The sequence below is a fragment of the Stegostoma tigrinum genome, chromosome 14 (genome assembly GCF_030684315.1).
Source record: "Stegostoma tigrinum isolate sSteTig4 chromosome 14, sSteTig4.hap1, whole genome shotgun sequence".
NCBI lineage: Eukaryota > Metazoa > Chordata > Chondrichthyes > Orectolobiformes > Stegostomatidae > Stegostoma > Stegostoma tigrinum.
This window is the reverse complement of record NC_081367.1, coordinates 44,270,137-44,290,358: the sequence shown is the minus strand read 5'-3', so window position 1 is coordinate 44,290,358 and position 20,222 is coordinate 44,270,137. Positions and strand designations below refer to the sequence as shown.

Genomic DNA, 20,222 nt, shown 5'->3' with positions numbered 1-20,222 from the left:
AAAATGGTCTCACTCTGTTAAATGAGATCTAATTTACTAGGAATTTATGTACTAATTTATTACTCACAGTCATACATCCTCCTTGGCCATTAACAGCCAATTGCATATTTCTGAAAAGTCAACGTTTCCAAAATGAAAACTTCCAGCTGATATTTTATCTTCTAAAATGTGATCATATTTCACTAACCGAAACCATAAAAAGGCTAAGTTCATCAGTACTTTTAACTTTCTGGTTTTCTGTCTGAGAATCCTTCAATTTTCCCTAGGATGCTTATCCTGCTTGATGACATTACAGCTGTTGTACACCTGGAGATCACTTTGACTTGGAGCCAGATACAATAATCCACAGACATCACCAGAACTTTCAGGACAGCCTTCTTCAAGATCAGTGGCCAGCAGTAACATGTCACCATTTGATGCAAACATTAATGCAATAACTGCAATAGCAAAGATTCATAAAAGGCAACTTACTGTTATAGTAAGAATACTTGCCGATAACTCAGATGTGGTAATCTTCTTTAAACATCAAAAAGGTTTATACTGAAATTTACACCTTATAGTACAGAGGAGTAACAGATTGGGACATTGAACCAAACTGAAATTAAATTGATTAATTCTTGCTACGCTCTCTGTCTGTATTTCAATGGTCTCTTACAGTAAATATGTACCATTGGATAGTTGCTGACCCTAAATACAAAAATTACTTTAAGTGCAGGTAGATGGCACAGTCCTCATCATTATGAAAATGACTTGCACAGCACAATGGCAAAAATACTATCTTTATGGGCACACCTGGCACATTGCATCTGCCATGCTAAATGGAACACAAAAAAGATTTATATTCCTTTGCTGGAACCAGCCAGAATCCCTTCAATGCACTTTATTTTGCAATAGCCAACACTAGGAGATAATCAATTATTCTTTTTTTTTAAGTTTACCTACTATAAATGGTACAAAACTATTTTAAAACAGCGAAGTATTACATAACTATATAGCAGGGCCCTTCATTGATTCAATATACGTGCTGTTGGCATAAATGTGATGGTATGGATGGTCAGAAACCAGAGCCTGAACTGCAAGACATTGGGATTTAAGAGTGATACTATGTCTATGCCAGCACCTAATCAACATTAGCAGTCTTCCAGAGTGTACATTTTGTTTGTGATCTACAAAATGCTGATGTATGCAATACTGAAAACATTATTACATCACAGATGTAATTTTTTAGTGAAATAAAGCAGAAAAAAATGTTTCAAACTTTAGGAAAACCAACTTTTCTCAGACTCTTGATCCTGTGCTACAATGGGTAGTGTCAAATTATGTCTGTTACAAGCAGATGTTAACAAAACTGCATCTATAGACTGTAGCAAGTGAACCAGTGAAATGTGCTTTTCATCACAAAGAACAAAAAGAGTAGAGGCCTTTTATAATGCCCATCAGGTGCATAACTATTAGCATGCATTTCGAGCAGGAAGCCCAAGGTTCAGACAAAATTGGGCCCTACACCTCATTTCAACAATTCAGTTGTTGGCACCCGAATTTTGAGTCTTTCCCCTCTTTGGCAGAAAACCTTCGGTAAGTTCCCAAGGTCAAGCAGACATGATGCTGGCTGCTGATTGGTCATCAGTGACCCTCAGGATTATTGCTTTGTTGGTGGTGAACCACAAAGCGTTTAAGATTCTTGAATTGAGGAAGCAAGAGTATGTTTTCCAATGAGGATTGATCAATTTAAAACATTACCAAGCTGGAGAGGGTTTGGAAGAGATTTATCAGGATGTTGCTGGGTACGGAAGGTTTGAATTATAAGGGAAGGATGGCAAAGCTGGGAGTTTCTTCATTGGAGTGTAGGAGGTTGGGAGTTCACTTGCGAGAAGTTTGTAAGATAATGAGAGGTATAGAGTTGATGGTAGTTGTCTTTTCCCTAAGATTGGGAATTTCAACACTAGGGTGCACATTTTTAAGGTGAGAGGAGTGAGATCCAAAAAAGACTTGAGGGGCAAATATTTTACACAGAGGGTGATTCTGGTGCGGAATGAACTTCCTGATGACGTGGTAGATGTGGGTATAATTTCAACGGTTAAAAGAAATTTGGATCAATGTATGAATAAGAAATTGTTTCGAGGGATATGGGTCAGGAGCAGGCAGGCGGGGCTACTGTATTTTGGGATTAGGTTTGGCATGGACTGGTTGAACCGAAGGGTCCATGTAGTCAAAGGGTCAGACAGCAAGTGTTGTCATTTACACATGTACAGTGCCCAGTCCTGCTTTAGGATGGCCACAAGAAAAAACAGTTTAGTATACAATATTAGAAATTGCATTTTGCTAATTCCTGATAAACCAGAAGAGTTAATAAGTGCTCAAGTCATTTGGCAAGTATATGTGGGAAACTAGAAACAAAGGTCTTGCGATCAATGTTGTCTAGGAAAGCACGTTAACATGTACTTACAACTAATTGATGCTCAATTTGGCCACTTTAACCATTATTCAACAACTAAAGTGGAAATCTACCAGCGTCCACTTCATTAATGCATAATGAAAAATTTGAGTTAAAACAGTAAAACAAAGCAGCCATTGTATATGTAAATGTAAATGAGAAACTTCTTTCTCCATTGCCTTCAAAACTAATTGATCCCCATGGACCAAATGTACAAGATCAGAAAACAGACCTGACGTTATAAATTAGTAAATTCAGATGGAATTTATTTTCAATTCTTTTGTGAATTGTCTCCAATTTATGAAAACATACCTTGGTAATTTAATTATCAAATGCAGGCATTTATTTAATAAGTGTAATAAGCAACTTGGTTAATAATATGCTGTAATGTCATGACTGAATGCAATCACTGAGCTGAATTTTAAAAATCTAAATGACCAAATTAATAAATTACAAAATTTAGCACCAATTGAGTGAATTATATAATTAGGCTTGTCAAGTGTTTTTAAAGTCTGATTAACTTCATGATTACATTTTAATCAGTTAATCACTGCTTTAATTGTACACTAATTGATGTGATTGTTGCATCCATATCATTCAAGCTTGTTTTAAAATTGATGTTAACATCATTGTCCAAAAATCATCCCTGTTTTCCTGCTTCTGAATTCATATTGTTGATGCCTCTTCAACATTTTGTATTTATTTACAAGAAATTATAATAATGACACTCTAAACTGAACCATTTATCAGGAAGAGACAGAGGTTTTGAATCTAAATATCCAAAAGTGTGAAATAAAAAAGAATATTGTCAGGCTTTACATAACTAACAGCAGTAAAACAAAAATGCAATACAGCCCAGACAAGTTTCCGGTCTATTTCTTTTGCACTTTCAGTAGTTACGTTGAGTGACAAAATTGATCACTTTTTTAGGCAATAATTGCTACTTGCTGGAAATTGACGGGAATGGATTGTTAAAGTGGGAAGAGATTTTCAAATGATACTGTTGTCAACATGGTAAAGTTTTCACAAGTAAATCTTGAATTCCACTTATTTCAACCACCACACATAAGAGATTCTTGTTTATGTCAGTTTTGTCTTGTTATACGTCTAGTTCTGTGTGACATGCTGAACTATGTCTGAAATATTATATGGGCTTACTGTAGGATGCCAACAAGTGTTTGGCTTAGCAGTATTATGCTCTGTGACCAATTGCAGAAATGAGCAAGATTATCCTATACTTAAATAGCAAAAGGTCGGATGCTGCTATCATTTTGCAACAATTTTAGTGCAAATTATTATTACCCTACCTTGCAAGCCCAATACTTTATCCACTTGTAAGAATTGCTCTGCTAATGTTTCAGCACAGTGCCATTTCTGTCCGTACGCTGAATGTAATCGTTTGTGGTATATTCAAAAAGCAACAATCATGAAATCAAGAAAGGATCCACTGGCATCTCAGGACAGAGTTATATGTGTAGTCAGGAAGAAACATAGAACATAGAACAATACAGCGCAGAACAGGCCATTCGGCCCTCAATGTTGCGCTGACCTGAGATCTAATCTAAGCCTCTTCCCCTACACAATCCCATCATTATCCATATGCTTATCCAAGGACTGTTTAAATGCCCCTAATGTGGCTGAGTTAACTACATTGGCAGGCAGGGTGTTCCATGCCCTTACCACTCTGAGTAAAGAACCTACCTCTGACATCTGTCTTAAATCTATCACCCCTCAATAACTTCAACTTTTTGTTCCATAAAATAGTTCATAAAATTAAAGTACCCAGGTCATGTAATTGACACATATAATATGGAAGCGTTAGATAAGCCCAACATCTATGAAACAAAAAAACCCCTCAGAATAAATACTATTTAATCTGAAGTGTTGGAAGTCACCAGTGAAGAGATCTGATATAGAAACACTGTAAAAGGGGCCACAGGACAATAAAGAGGCATAAGTCAGAACATGGAAGCCTTTTCCATATACATGCAGTCGGGCTGGCTGCTCTTATCTGGCACCTCTATATACACATTGAGGTCGTGCAATATTTCTTGAGCTTGTTAAACTATGCTCTTGAACTTGCTTTCTCGCTCTTTCTGGACTGCTGTTGTTTGACACCCCCCCCACCCCCCGCCTTCCTGTTACCATTATGCAATCTCTTTACAGGGCATGTCTGTTCCTAAGCCCTTTGAATGAACTTAAACTGTATTTTCTAGCCTTTTATTCCTGTATTTCATGTACTCAATCCATCATCAGCCTAAGCCAGTGTGGCTCCAGGAAAGATATTAATAGTTCATTGGAGGCAGTTCAGACCGTTCACTAGGAAAATCCCTGCTATGGAGAACTTGTGATTTAGTAAAAGCTGAACAGATTGGGACTCTGCCTACTGGACTTTAGATGAATGAGAAACATTTGGAATTCCAAAGGGGCTTGACAGGGTAAATGCTGAGAGTGTGTTTCCTCTCTTGTGAGAGACCAGAAGGGCATAATCTCCAGAATAAGGGATAGCAATTTAAGTCTGTGATGAGAAGATTCTCTTCTCACAAAGAGTTGAGTGTCTTTGGAACTCCTTGCCACCGAGAGCAGTAGGTCAGAGATCGGGTATATTTAAGGCTGAGATTGATAGATTTTTGATCAGTAATGGAATCAAGGTTTATGGGGAAAGAAAAGTGGACATGAGGAAAGTTGGATCAGCCATGATGCTACTGAACGGTGCAGCAGGCTCAAAGGCTGAATAGCCTACTCCTGTTCCTGTTTCTTATGGGCTATGGCCTGGTCCTATGCATTCATCTGGCTTTTACATTGTATAGTGGCTTTCCCTGCTCAACTTGTTAAAGTCATATTTCTCCATTGATTAGCCCCATCCAGCAAAAGAATGGACTTTATTATCCACTTTTGGTAATTGACCTTTGGTACCAATGGCTTCATTTTGATCATCAGAACTGATCTGTCCATCACAGACAAACTGGTGACTGGGACAGTCTGAGCCTCATCACTGTGCTAGCTGTGGCTGAGGGGTACCTGGCTCCTCACTACTTTTTGAAACTCCTTTGCAATCTGTAAATTTGTAATCCATATCGAGGATATACCCAATCAATTTGATTCCTAAGCTGTACAATTATTATCTTTCAGTCTTTACCAATTACCTTTGCTGAGCCTCTCCTCTCTTTCAACTGTCCTCTCTCTCACACACAATGAGCCATGCCTCCCTGATTCAAAACAGTTTTGAATGGCTTTACCCAAGTTTCTCAAGGCTCACCTGAATTCTTCCTGAGATTTAAGCTTTCATTAAAGCCTTTCTACTTATATGCATTGCATTCAAAAGCTCTGATAAAGTACAGCTAATTGAAATCCCTATGATTTCTGATAAAAACTAATTGATTCAGACTGTATCCAATGACCATCTGCAATGAGTTTTTTTGCATGGACAATCCATACTAGTGCAGATGATAATGTACATTTTGTCTGATCTGCCAAAATTTTATGAACCATTTATCTATTACTATGTGATTTCTTTCACACAGCCCACTGCTAAAAAGGTTTTCTGCTGTTGTATTCATAATTATTTGGTTCATATTTGTGCACACATCTCTAAATTCATTCTTAGCAAATTTCACCCATTCTGTATCTCCCCCACCCCCAATTTATCAGTAGAAATTTTGTTGGTGATCCACGTCCAGTCCCCATCCACATTTCCATTGCATTACCCATAATTATTTTCTCGTCTTAACTATTTATTATTGTTGACTGGAAAAATCTCATGCTTTTCTTTATCGCAAACCTTTAAATTCATTGCATTACCTCACTGAAATCATTTGCTACAAAAATACTTATTATAGGCTATGATGGTACGTTTTGGCATTTCTTACAAATCTCACAAATGCAGTTTAAACACAGCTGACTTGCTTCATCTTCTAAATATTTGCTCGCTGATGTCTATAACACTTTTTTTTCCATTTCTTTAGCTCAGAGGGCATATTCCATTAAAGGAATAAAATATTGTTCTGATTGTGTAAATTAAAAATTCATGCATTGTCCAAAAACAGTAACTTTCTAATTTGCTCTGGCCAATATTATCTATGCTTCCTTCATTTACGACCTATTTCATAACAGCGACGTTTCACAGTAAACTACATCCATACTCAAAGTAGTATCAGAGATAATGGGAACTGCAGATGCTGGAGATTCCAAGATAATAAAATGTGAGGCTGGATGAACACAGCAGGCCAAGCAGCATCTCAGGAGCACAAAAGCTGACGTTTCGGGCCTAGACCCTTCATCAGAGAGGGGTCTAGGCCCGAAACGTCAGCTTTTGTGCTCCTGAGATGCTGCTTGGCCTGCTGTGTTCATCCAGCCTCACATTTTATTATCCATACTCAAAGTGATTGATTCAGACCAATTTTCAAGTCATGACAGTATTTTACAATGTCTTAATGTATAGTCATCACAAAATCTCAAACTGGTGGAATTTTCAAATTCCTTAACTTTGTTTTATTACTCAGTCTAGACAGCATTTTCGCCAGTCTGTTCCATACACGCTAAACATGCGTCCATTGTCTAACACTGCATGTTGGCAGATTCATCCAGTAATGCATTAATCACTGAATGTCTTGTTTGTTATCAAAAGAATATCCTTCCTTTGGCTCATAATTCAATTTTTCTCCCTGAATTTTCCACTTCATATTTAGTTTAGATTACTGTATTATACTCTCAGAATCAGTCCATGATGTAAAAGGTACTTCAAACCACAGCTGAAAGATCAATTATCTATATCCCAGGCATTTCTGGAGACCATTCTCTTGCTGTAAACCCCGGGTGCTCTTTTCTTCTCAAAATTATTTCCATCCTTACTTCTCTAGTTACAGTTCTCCTTGCATAGTGTTCCCAGGGACTGTACCAAGGTGGTCTTGCTAGTCTACAAACATTGCATCATCTGTTTTTTGTCACATTGCCAATCGGTTAGCTGCCAAACTGTTAATGGCATCACTACATCCAGAGTCTCGGTGGACGACAACACTATCAGTGCATTGCTTTTGAATCAATGATCAGTAGATGACAAAAAAATAGGTAGGAATGGCAAAGAAAGGGGTGGGAATTAAAATGGATAATTCAGAGTCAAATCAGATACAGAAAGATAAAACAGAAAGGGGGAGATAATATTGAATTTAGAGAGAGGAAAAAAAGCAAACATATTCTTTTAAAAATTGGTATCACCAAGAATTCAATACATGCAGAAATATAAATTGCACTCCAAATAGTTCACTTTTGAGAGCAACTAAAGTTAGCATTGGCCCCTTTGGGGACAAGACTGGGGAATTTGATAGTGAGAAGCTCGGAGATAGCAGAGAGTTTGAACATTAGTATTTGTGTCTGTCTGACTTCACAGAAGACAACACAGAAAGCAGACTTAGAATAATCTAGATTTGAGTTCATTTTTCAAAATGTAGTTGCAGTTTAGATATGTGACGATCACGCAGGGTGGTTATCCACCTAGACTCCAGTTATAGTGTCTCCCTCACGGTGTCATTAACAGTTCATACTTCATACAGGACTGTTTGTACAATATTTCAAACATAAGCATACATGAGCAAGTCTAATTAACAGCACAAAATGCAATAAGTCTCATTAATTGTGATCAGTGTAAACCTTAGTCATTATTTGTACAGTAATATCTGATTTCTACAGAAATCTGTGAGGTTTGTACAGTAATGAGGTATGTGATTTACATGGTTATTATTTGTACAGTGATAATGAGTGTACAGTTATTTTTCATCAGATTCTGGGTCCATAAGTGATCAACACTTCAAATGGATTGCAGGGAATTGCAAGACAACCCTAGAAACATTTAAATAAAAACTGAATTGGATGCAGTAATGGTAGGGTGAGATTCAACAAGTGATATGTTGCCCTTTGTTGTAAAATGATTTGAGTACAGAAGAGATATTGCTCTAATTGTTTAGAAGCCATGTATGAAGTAGTGTTTGCAGTGTATGAAGTAAGTCTGCTTGTCAAAGGAAGGAAATTCATGCCATAGAGGGAGTGAAACAATGATTTATCAGAACAATTACTGGGATGGTAGGATACTCCCATGAGAAGAGTTTAAGAATACAACATGTATATTTTCTAAGCCTTGTAAGAAAGAGGGAGGGTCTCGTTAATCCATGTAAAATTCTTACAGACCTCGACAGGAAAGATGTTTTGCCTGACTGGGAGACTAGGACCAGGGCACATATTCTGGAACTATGAGACAGCTATTTTGGAACAATGAGTAGGAACTTCTTCAGTATAGGCAGTGGTGAATCATTGCAATTTCTTTCTGGAGAATTCCATCATTCGGTTAAAGACAGAGATCAAAAGATTTCCAGACTTCAAAGAAAACAACAGGACATGGGAATAGTGCAAGAAAATAATGTTGTGATACGGGATCAGCATGATCTGGTTGAATGATAAATCAGGCTGCAGGGGCCAAAAGCTTATATTTTCTCCTATTTTGTCATGTTCCTATGATTCTGAATGCAGAAACACTCAATGACTTTTCTCATAGTAGTGTTGTATGAATGACAATGCTATCACTTCTGAATGGGTAATATATCAATATTCTGTCCTACAGTCAATAAATTTAAAATAAATAAAACATGGTAGGAAATATTTAGTACAAATAACCAAAAAGATCAGCATACAAAATTCAGTTGATCCTTACATACTTTAATAAGAGATTTGTGAATGAAAGCAGATTCAATCCAGCCTTTCTCTGCACGCTTCACCTTTTTGAAAATCTTACTTATAAAGATCTTCAACAGAGGAACAGATTGGGAAGCAGCTTTTGGAAAGGTGCAGAAGTAATTGCTGAACACCTCCGTTCAGTTCGCAACAAACAACTGTACCTCCCAGTCGCAAACCATTTCCACTCCCCCTCCCATTCTCTTGATGACATGTCCATCATGGGCCTCCTGCACTGCCACAATGATGCCACCCGAAGGTTGCAGGAACAGCAACTCATATTCCGCCTGGGAACCCTGCAGCCATATGGTATCAATGTGGACTTCACCAGTTTCAAAATCTCCCCTTCCCCCACTGCATCCCTAAACCAGCCCAGTTCATCCCCTCCCCCCACTGCACCACACAACCAGCCCAGCTCTTCCCCCCCCACCCACTGCATCCCAAAACCAGTCCAACCTGTCTCTGCCTCCCTAACCGGTTCTTCCTCTCACCCATCCCTTCCTCCCACCCCAAGCCGCACCCCCAGCTACCTACTAACCTCATCCCACCTCCTTGACCTGTCCGTCTTCCCTGGACTGACCTATCCCCTCCCTACCTCCCCACCTACACCCTCTCCACCTATCTTCTTTACTCTCCATCTTCGGTCCGCCTCCCCCTCTCTCCCTATTTATTCCAGTTCCCTCCCCCCATCCCCCTCTCTGATGAAGGGTCTAGGCCCGAAACGTCAGCTTTTGTGCTCCTGAGATGCTGCTTGGCCTGCTGTGTTCATCCAGCCTCACATTTTATTATCAAGTAATAGCGTTGTTGTCATGGGTGACTTCAACTTCCCTAACATCAACTCGAACCTCCGAAGTGCAAACAGTTTGGATGGAGAAGATTTTGTCAGGTGTGTCCAGGAAGGATTTCTGACTCAATATGTAGATAGGCCAACTAGAGGGGAGGCCATATTAGGTTTGGTGCTTGGCAATAAACCAGGCCAGGTGTCAGATCTGTCGGTGGGAGAGCATTATGGCGATAGAAATCACAACTGACTGACCTTTATTATAATCATGGAGAGGGATAGGAGCAGATGGTATGGGAAAGTATTTAATTGGGGGAGGGGGAATTACAATGTTAGTAGGCAGGAGCTGTGGAGCATAAATTGGGAACAGATGTTCTCAGGGAAATGCACAACAGAAACGTGGAGGTTGTTTAGGGAGCACTTGCTACAAGTTCTGGATAGGTTTGTCCCACTGAGGCAAGGAAGAGATGATAAGGTGAAGGAACCTTAGATGACAAGACAGATGGAACAGTCAACGGGAAGAAACTTAAGGTTGCAGAAACAAGGATCAGACAGGGGTCTTGAAGTTTACAAAGGTAGCCAGGAAAGAATTGAGGAATGGACTTAGGAGACCTAGAAGGGGGCATGAAAAACTTTGGCAGGTAGGATTAAAATAAACCCCAAGGCATTCTATGCTTAAGTGAGGAACAAGAGGATAGCCAGAGTGAGAGTAGGGCCGATCAGGGATAGTGGAGGGAGCTTGTGCCTGGAGTCGGAGAAGGGTGAGGAGGTCCTTAATGAATATTTTGCTTCAGTATTCACCAGTGAGAGGGACCTGGACATTTGTGAGGACAGCATGAAACAGGCTGAGAGTGAGTGTGAGTGTGAGTGTGAGTGTGAGTGTGAGAGAGAAAGAGAGAGAGAGACAGAGAGAGAGAGAGAGAGAGAGAGAGAGAGAGAGAGAGAGATATAATGGGAACTGCAGATGCTGGAGAATCTGAGGTAATAAAATGTGAGGCTGGATGAACACAGCAGGCCCAGCAGCATCTCAGGAGCACAAAAGCTGACGTTTCGGGCCTAGACCCTTCATCAGAGATGGGGATGGGGTGAGGGTTCTGGAATAAATACGGAGAGAGGGGGACGCAAACTGAAGATGGAGAGAAAAGAAGATAGGTGGAAAGGAGAGTATAGGTGGGGAGAATATAGGTCAGTCCAGGGAAGACGGACAGGTCAAGGAGGTGGGATGAGGTTAGTAGTAGGAGATGGAGGTGCGGCTTGGGGTGGGAGGAAGGGATGGGTGAGAGGAAGAACCGGTTAGGGAGGCAGAGACAGGTTGGACTGGTTTTGGGATGCAGTGGGTGGTGGGGAAGAGCTGGGCTGGTTGTGTGGTGCAGTGGGGGAAGGGGACGAACTGGGCTGGTTGTGGGATGCGGTGGGGGAAAGGGGAGATTTTGAAGCTGGTGAAGTTCACATTGATACCATTGGGCTGCAGGGTTCCCAAGCGGAATATGAGTTGCTGTTCCTGCAACCTTCGGGTGGCATCATTGTGGCACTGTAGGAGGCCCATGATGGACATGTCATCTAGAGAATGGGAGGGGGAGTGGAAATGGTTTGCGACTGGGAGCTGCAGTTGTTTGTTGCGAAACGAGCGGAGGTGTTCTGCAAAGCGGTCCCCAAGCTTCCGCTTGGTTTCCCCAATGTAGAGGAAGCCACACCGGGTACAGTGGATACAGTATACCACATTGGCAGATGTGCAGGTGAACCTCTGCTTAATATGGAAAGTCATCTTGGGGCCTGGGATAGGGGTGAGGAAGGAGGTGTGGGGGCAGGTGTAGCATTTCCTGCGGTTGCAGGGGAAGGTGCCAGGTGTGGTGGGGTTGGAGGGCAGCGTGGAGCGAACAAGGGAGTCACGGAGACAGTGGTCTCTCCGGAAAGCAGACAAGGGCATCCTCCCTCACGCCTATCCCAGGCCCCAAGATGACTTTCCATATTAAGCAGAGGTTCACCTGCACATCTGCCAATGTGGTATACTGCATCCACTGTACCCAGTGTGGCTTCCTCTACATTGGGGAAACCAAGCAAAGGCTTGGGGACCGCTTTGCGGAACACCTCCGCTCGGTTCGCAATAAACAACTGCACCTCCCAGTTGCAAACCATTTTAACTCCCCCACCCATTCTTCAGATGACATGTCCATCATGGGCCTCCTGCAGTGCCACAATGATGCCACGCGAAGGTTGCAGGAACAGCAACTCATATTTTGCTTGGGAACCCTGCAGCCCAATGGTATCAATGTGGAATTCACCAGCTTCAAAATCTACCCTTCCCTATCGCATCCCACAACCAGCCCAGTTCGTCCCCTCCCCCCACTGCACCACACAACCAGCCCAGCTCTTCCCCTCCACCCACTGCATCCCAAAACCAGTCCAACCTGTCTCTGCTTCCCTAACCTGTTCTTCCTCTCACCCATCCCTTTCTCCCACCCCAAGCCGCACCTCAATTTCCTATCTACTAACCTCATCCCACCTCCTTGACCTGTCTGTCTTCCCTGGACTGACCTATCCCCTCCCTACCTCCCCACCTATACTCTCCTCTTCACCTATCTTCTTTTCTCTCCATCTTCAGTCCGCCTCCCCCTCTCTCCCTATTTATTCCAGAACCCTTAGCCCATCCCCATCTCTGATGAAGGGTCTAGGCCCGAAATGTCAGCTTTTGTGCTCCTGAGATGCTGCTGGGCCTGCTGTGTTCATCCAGCCTCACATTTTATTATCTATGAAACAGGCTGATATGCTCGAACAGGTTGATGTTAGGACGGAGGATGTGCCAGAAATTTTGAAATACATAAGGATAGAAGGGCCGGACAGGATATACCCAAGGTTACCATGGGAAGGGAGGAAAGAGAGTGCTGCGCCTTTGGCAATGATCTTTGCATCCTCACTGCCCACTGGAGTAGTACCAAATGACTGGAGGGTGGCAAATGTCATTCCCTTGTTCGAGAGAGAGAATTTGGATAACCCTTGGGAATTACAGAGCATTCTTACTTTTGTGGTGGGGAAATTATTGGAGAGGATTCTGAGAGATATTATTTATGATTACTTGGAAAAGCATTGTTTGATTGGAAATAGTCAGCATGGCTCTGTGAGGGGCAGGACATGCCTCACAAGTGTTATTGAATTCTGAGGATGTGACAAAATACATTGACGAAGGTTGAGCAGTGGATGTGGTACATATGGATTTTAGAAAGGCATCTAATAAGGTTCCCCATGGTAGGCTCATTCAGAAAGTAAGGAGGCATGGAATTCAGGGAACCTTGGCTGTCTGGATAGAGAACTGGCTGTCCAACAGAAGACGGAGGGTGGTAGTAGATGGGAAGTATTCAGCTTGGAGCTTGGTGACCAGTGGTGTTCCACAGGGATCTGTTGTGGGACCTCTGCTCTTTGTGATTTTTATAAGTGACTTGGATCAGGAAATGGAAGGGTGGTTTAGTAAGTTTGCTAATGACATAAAAGTTGGTGGAGCTGCGGATAGTGTGGAGGGCTGTTGCGGGTTGCAATAGGATATTGACTGGATGCAGAGCTGGGCAAAGTGGCAGATGACATTCAACCCAGAAAAGTGTGAAGCGATTCATTCTGGAAGGTAAAATTTGAATGCAGAATACAGGATTAATGGCAGTGTGGAGGAAAGAGAGATCTTGGGGTCCACATCCATAGATCCCTCAATGTTGCCACCCAAGCTGATAGAGTTGTTAAGAAGGCGTATGGTGTGTTGGCTGTCATTGGCAGGGGGGTTGAATTTAAGAGCCACAAGGTTATGCTGTAACTCTATAAAACTCTGTTTAGACCACACTTGGAATAGTGTATTCACTCTGGTCGCCTTATTATAGGAAGGATGCGGAAGCTTTAGAGACGGCGCAGAGGAGATTTACCAGAACACTGCCTGGACTGGAGGGCAGATCTTATGCAGAAAGGTTGAGGGAGCTAGGGTTTTTCTCATTGAAGCGAAGGAGGATGAGAGTTGACTTGATAGAATTTTACAAGATGATGAGAGGCATAGACAGAGTGGATAGTCAGACTTTTTCCCAGGGCGGAAATGACTGTTACACGGGGGCATAATTTTAATGTAATTGGAGGAAGGAATAGGGGAGATGTCAGAGGTAGGTTCTTTACACAGAGTGTTGGGTACGTGGAATGCACTGTCAGTGGTGGTAGCAGAGTCAGATACATGAGGGACATTTAAGCGGCTCTTGGATAGGCACATGGATGATAGTAAAATGAAGGGTATGCAGGGTAGTTTGATCTTAGAGTAGGATAATAGGTTGGCACAACATCGCGGGCTGAAGGGCCTGCATTGTGCAGTACTGTTCTATATCCTATGTTCTCAAGAACTCAAACATCACAGAATTACACTTTTAACGACCACAATAAAGGCTGGTTCTGAAAACTCCCATCCCCTTTGATGGATTGTTGTTGTTTGCAGTTCAGACACTAAATCAAAATTACAACCAGAGACACTAACAGATTTTTACTGCAATATCAATTATTTCTAAACCTGAATTACCAAGTAATATCTGGGTCACAATCTTGCATAAAGATAAACACTCCACTCGTATTCATTTATTTTTCAGTATCTCATAAATGGGACTAAATTTGAGAGATGTGGCAATCATAATTAGATGCTAGTTATAACAGGAACAGTGAGCTCTGCATTTCTGGCTGGTGATTCCAATCACGGACCCCACAGAAATGCAATGCACATTAAATGTAATTGTGCCCTTGTAGAGGAGGATAGAATTGTAGGAAATGGGCTGGACATGGTTGAGGATCTTGTCAATTGTGATGATGGGGAGAGGGAAGTATGGGGAAATCCTCTTTCCTTTTCACCTCCTCTCTCCTCACTGTCCAAGACCCAAACATACAATCTAAGCAAAGATAATGGGAACTGCAGATGCTGGAGAATCCAAGACAACAAAATGTGAGGCTGGATGAACACAGCAGGCCAAGCAGCATCTCAGGAGCACACAAGCTGACGTTTCGGGCCTAGACCCTTCATCAGAGAGGGGGATGGGGTGAGGGTTCTGGAATAAATAGGGAGAGAGGGGGAGGCGGACCGAAGATGGAGAGAAAAGAAGATAGGTGGAGAGAGTATAGGTGGGGAGGGGATAGGTCAGTCCAGGGAAGACGGACAGGTCAAGGAGGTGGGATGAGGTTAGTAGGTAGATGGGGGTGCGGCTTGGGGTGGGAGGAAGGGATGGGTGAGAGGAAGAACAGGTTAGGGAGGCGGAGACTGGTTGGACTGGTTTTGGGATGCAGTGGGTGGAGGGGAAGAGCTGGGCTGGTTGTGTGGTGCAGTGGAGGGAGGGGACGAACTGGGCTGGTTTTGGGATGCGGTGGGTGAAAGGGTAGATTTTGAAGCTGGTGAAGTCCACATTGATACCATTGGTCCGACCCCACCACCCAAGACATTTTTCCATCCCCCACCCTTGTCTGCTTTCCCGAGAGACCACTCTCTCCGTGACTCCCTTGTTCGCTCCACACTGCCCTCCAACCCCACCACACCCGGCACCATCCCCTGCAACCGCAGGAAGTGCTACACTTGCCCCCACACCTCCTCCCTCACCCCTATCCCAGGCCCCAAGATGACTTTCCATATTAAGCAGAGGTTCACCTGCACATCTGCCGATGTGGTATACTGTATCCATTGTACCCGATGTGGCTTCCTCTACATTGGGGAAACCAAGCAGAGGCTTGGGGACCGCTTTGCAGAACACCTCCGCTCGTTTCGCAATAAACAACTGCACCTCCCAGTCGTGAACCATTTCAACTCCCCCACCCATTCTTTAGATGACATGTCCATCACGGGCCTCCTGCAGTGCCACAATGATGCCACCCGAAGGTTGCAGGAACAGCAACTCATATTCCACTTGGGAACCCTGCAGCTCAATGGTATCAATGTGGACTTCACCAGCTTCAAAATCTCCCCTTCCCCCACCGCATCCCAAAACCAGCCCAGTTCGCCCCCTCCCCCCACTGCACCACACAACCAGCCCAGACTGTCTCTGCCTCCCTAACCTGTTCTTCGTCTCACCCATCCCTTCCTCCCACCCCAAGCCGCACCTCCATTTCCAACCTACTAACCTCATCCCACCTCCTTGACCTGTCCGTCTTCCCTGGACTGACCTATCCCCTCCCTACCTCCTCACCTATACTCTCCTCTTCACCTATCTTCTTTTCTCTCCATCTTCGGTCTGCCTCCCCCTCTCTCCCTATTTATTCCAGAACCCTCACCCCATCCCCCTCTCTGATGAAGGGTCTAGGCCCAAAACGTCAGCTTTTGTGCTCCTGAGATGCTGCTTGGCCTTCTGTGTTCATCCAGCCTCACACTTTATTACCATATTTGTGACTTACCGTTTGATCTCCTTTACATTGACAAGACCAGGCACAGACTGGGTGACAATTTTGTTGAACCAGTATATTCTGTCATAAGATTGACCCTGACCTTCCAATTGCTTGCCACTTAAATCAAATATCTTTCCCATGCTAACACTTCTGTCCTGGCCATACCATTTTCCAGCTTTTCTTAGCTGTGAAGACATCATATTAGATTTAAAATGTTAATCTGTTTCTCGGTTTACAGATGCTGTCAGACACATTTGAGTTTCTCCAGCATCTTGTGTTTTTTTTCAGACGTCTATGTTTTCTTGATTTTATTTGGGTCTTGAATAGTCTAACTTTTCCTGGGGCACTATTAACTGCAGTTGAACTGTCTGAATCTCCAATAGAAATAGATACACTCAGAAGGTTTCAGGCACAATCGACTTCCACAGCAGAATTTTCAATTTTCTGGGCAATTCACTCTGATTCTGCTACATCAGGGATTCTACAGGGTCCAGAATATGCAACTCCCATCGACACTGCAGAAATGAGTTTCCTACATTGGAAATTCTAGGCCATTGTCTCTCTCACACTTTTGTAATATTACCTTGAACCCACTGTTATGCTTAATTTTTCACATTTATCTTAATAAAGTATTTTATTTGGCTTCCTTATTCTTGCTTTTCATTCTGTAAAGCAGTTTTTCTGGCTATTTGTTTTAGAAATAGCAAGTTTGGTGTTTTCAAAAGCAATCTACCCGCATGGAGTCAAGGCTACTTTACATCTTTTCAGGTCAATATCTTTTTAATGACTTGAAAAGTAGGTTTTTTTGAAAAAGTGATTCACGGATAGGAACTGGTTTTGTACATCAAAATATTGCAAATTTCCCTCTTGTCTGTTGTATTTTTTATTGTGGGTAATCCATTCATTTTGCTTCCATGATTTACACTAGAATATTCAGCATGATAAACTTAAAAGGGAGCAAGGCTGTAAAAATTATTATTGCATTATGCTCAATTTCATTCTACTAATTTATCAGAAGAGACACACACTGATTTTATTAAAAGCATAATTATTTTTAATATTTCTCCATTTTGTTGAACGTAGCAACTACTGAAGACTTGGTTAGTGTTTGGCCTCTCTGGAATACTAAGGATAGAAATTACAGCATATAACATTATTTCTCATTTCAGCAATTTATTGGTTTCCAAATGCTCCTCTTCTATCTGCTTACTAAATGTTCTAAACTTTCAAATAAAAATCCAAATGAAAAAGATAGCTGGTGGCAGTTTAGGAAAAGCTGAGGTGTAACAAGACCTGGGTGAACAGCCACTGAAGGTTGGCATGCAGGTGCAGCAGGCAGTGAGGAAAGCTAATGGTATGCTCTTCTTCATCACAAGCGGATTTGATTATAGGAGTAAGGATGTCTTGCTGCAGTTATACAGGACCTTGTTGAGGCCACACCTTGAGCATTGTGTGTAGTTTTGGTCTTCCGGTCTGAGGAAGGACATTCTTGCTACTGAAGGAATCCAGTGAAGGCTCACCAGGCAGATCCCCAGGATGGCAGGATTGATAATATGAAGGAAGACTGGATTAACTGGGTCTATACTCATTGGAATTTTGAAGAATGAAGGGTGATCTCATAGAAACACACAATATCATGATGGGACTGGACAGGCTACATGCAGGATGAATGGTCACCATGTTGGGGAAGTCTAGAACTAAGGTTCACAATCTAAGAATAAAGGGTACGCTTTTAAGGACTGAGATGAGGAAGAATCTCTTCACTCAAAGATTTATGAACCTCTCCCACATGAAGCTTTGAGGCCAGTTCATTAGATATATTCAAGAGGGAGCTGGATGTGGCCCTTGTGGTTCAAGGAATCGGGGGTATGGAGAGAAAGCAGGAGTGGGATACTGGAATTGCATGATCAGCCATGAACAGTGGTGCAGACGAAAAGGGCCAAATGACCTACCTCTGCATCTAATTTCTATGTTTCTATAACATTTGTTTCAAAGCTTTGTTTCCTGCAAACAGAGAAAAATCTGCTTGTTGTCTCTGAAACTCGTGGGAAAACTTAATCTCTGCAAGATGGTAAAGAGTAATAAAAATACAAAGAATCCATTTTGAAGAAAACAAATGCCGCTAACCAGAGCAAAATCAGAGAAAAAAAACTTAGCCAAATGCACAATGGTGGAGCATTACGAGTTCCAGCTATGACATGTCTCAATCACTGGTAGAGTTAGTGTTGTTCATGAGGGGGAGGGAAAATTAAAACTGACCTCATGAATACTCAGAATGTGAATTGCAGGTGAGGGGGCTCAGGGGAATTTTGAAATAATATAAAACTGATATAAAACTTGCGATATTTAACTCCTGCACCTCACTTAAGTGTTACCGGTACAGTTTATGCCTAGAACAGACTGAGGAGGACACAGGCAGGCTGCTGGTAGGAAACAATCAGGGATGCTGCACCCGATGATACGTTTTGAGCATACAATGGTCAATGGCGTTCCAAGAGAGGCTAGATGTCAGTATATGGGCTTTGTTTAGTGGACGGAGCAATGATGGGAGTGCAAGATTGTGGGAGTTAGTGGGACCAGGGAGGTTGCAACATAACCATCGTTGCCCATTCTATCTTCATATTTGTTGCTGTCCCAAACATCATAAACCTCTGTAAAACTGCAGGTTAAAATCTACAAGTAGATATTGTCACAAAGCATAAAGTAACTCAGCATCATTGTTGGAACTAAAATTGGAAACTATAATTGAAGAAAAAAAATGTTGAAGTTGCTCGTAAATCTGCAACTTCCCTCCCTCACTTTAACCCGAAACCCCTCCTAGTTCACTAGTTAAATTGATTCAAATTCACACATAAATGAATGATCCAGTACCTCTCTGCTCAATCCAATAAATGGCTACTAGATGTTGTAATTTTAATTTGGACATTATAGTTAGACTGAACTTGGAGCAACTATGCAGGCAACTATCAGCCATCAACATTAATTTATTATCATCAACCAAGTGTTCCTCAGAAACATGGAACCACCACTGCATGGTAGAAATGGCCTCAGACACTTTCAATTAAAAGAATAATATTATCTCTGAGCACGGTCTTCATGTTCATTTCTCATCGTTTCCCTCTTCCTAGTTTCTCCTTCTGTCTCTTTAAATACATATGTCAACTGATTAAACTAATTGCCTTAGCCTCAATTTCTCATTTGGTATTTGCTTACTTCAATTAATCAAGCACTATTTAGTGCTAAAAGAACAACAATGAAATTTCATGGACTTTAGTTCACACAACAATTGTTGACAAAAACACCTCTAAATTTGACAGTTCAGTTGCTATCCCACATTTACGCTGCAGCAGATTTATGAGCAACTTCAAAATATTTTTTTCTTCAATTATAGTTTCCAATTTTAGTTCCAACAATGATGCTGAGTTACTTTATGCTTTGTGACAATATCTACTCCAATAATCTGATTTGCCTCAAACAAGAATTGCTTATCACTCTGACTGTACAGTCCCCACTCTATGCTTGTTTTTTCTTTTAGTTTTATTGTCTTCCACCTTCTTTGCACCAGTTGTTTGGGATCATATTCTTTTGAATCACTGTAATTGTGTATCTTATAATCATTAAATACGCAGTGTCTAATGGACATCTAGATATTCTGCTCTGCAGACGGAGAGAGACTGGACAAAACCAACAGATGCATGTCAGAACACCTCCAAAGTGCTGATGTACTGACAATTACCTGGAAATTTTACATGTATAATGGGCAATCACCTGGCCTTTTGGAATCCTCCAAAAATAGCTTGACCTCTAAGTTCCATTTGCAGACATTAGGGGATTCCAGTTCATTCACCCAGACAATAGTTCCAAAATAAGTGAGAGGACTTCAACCTGCTCTAACCCCCAGCTAAATACATATCT

At 41.8% G+C, this 20,222-nt stretch overlaps 1 protein-coding gene across 4 annotated transcripts in view; it reads right to left on the bottom strand.

The window, feature by feature from the left end:
- clcn2c (chloride channel 2c) overlaps nt 1–20,222 on the bottom strand; it is a 565,311-nt gene that overhangs the window by 328,542 nt on the left and 216,547 nt on the right. The gene's annotated exons all lie outside the window — the stretch shown is intronic.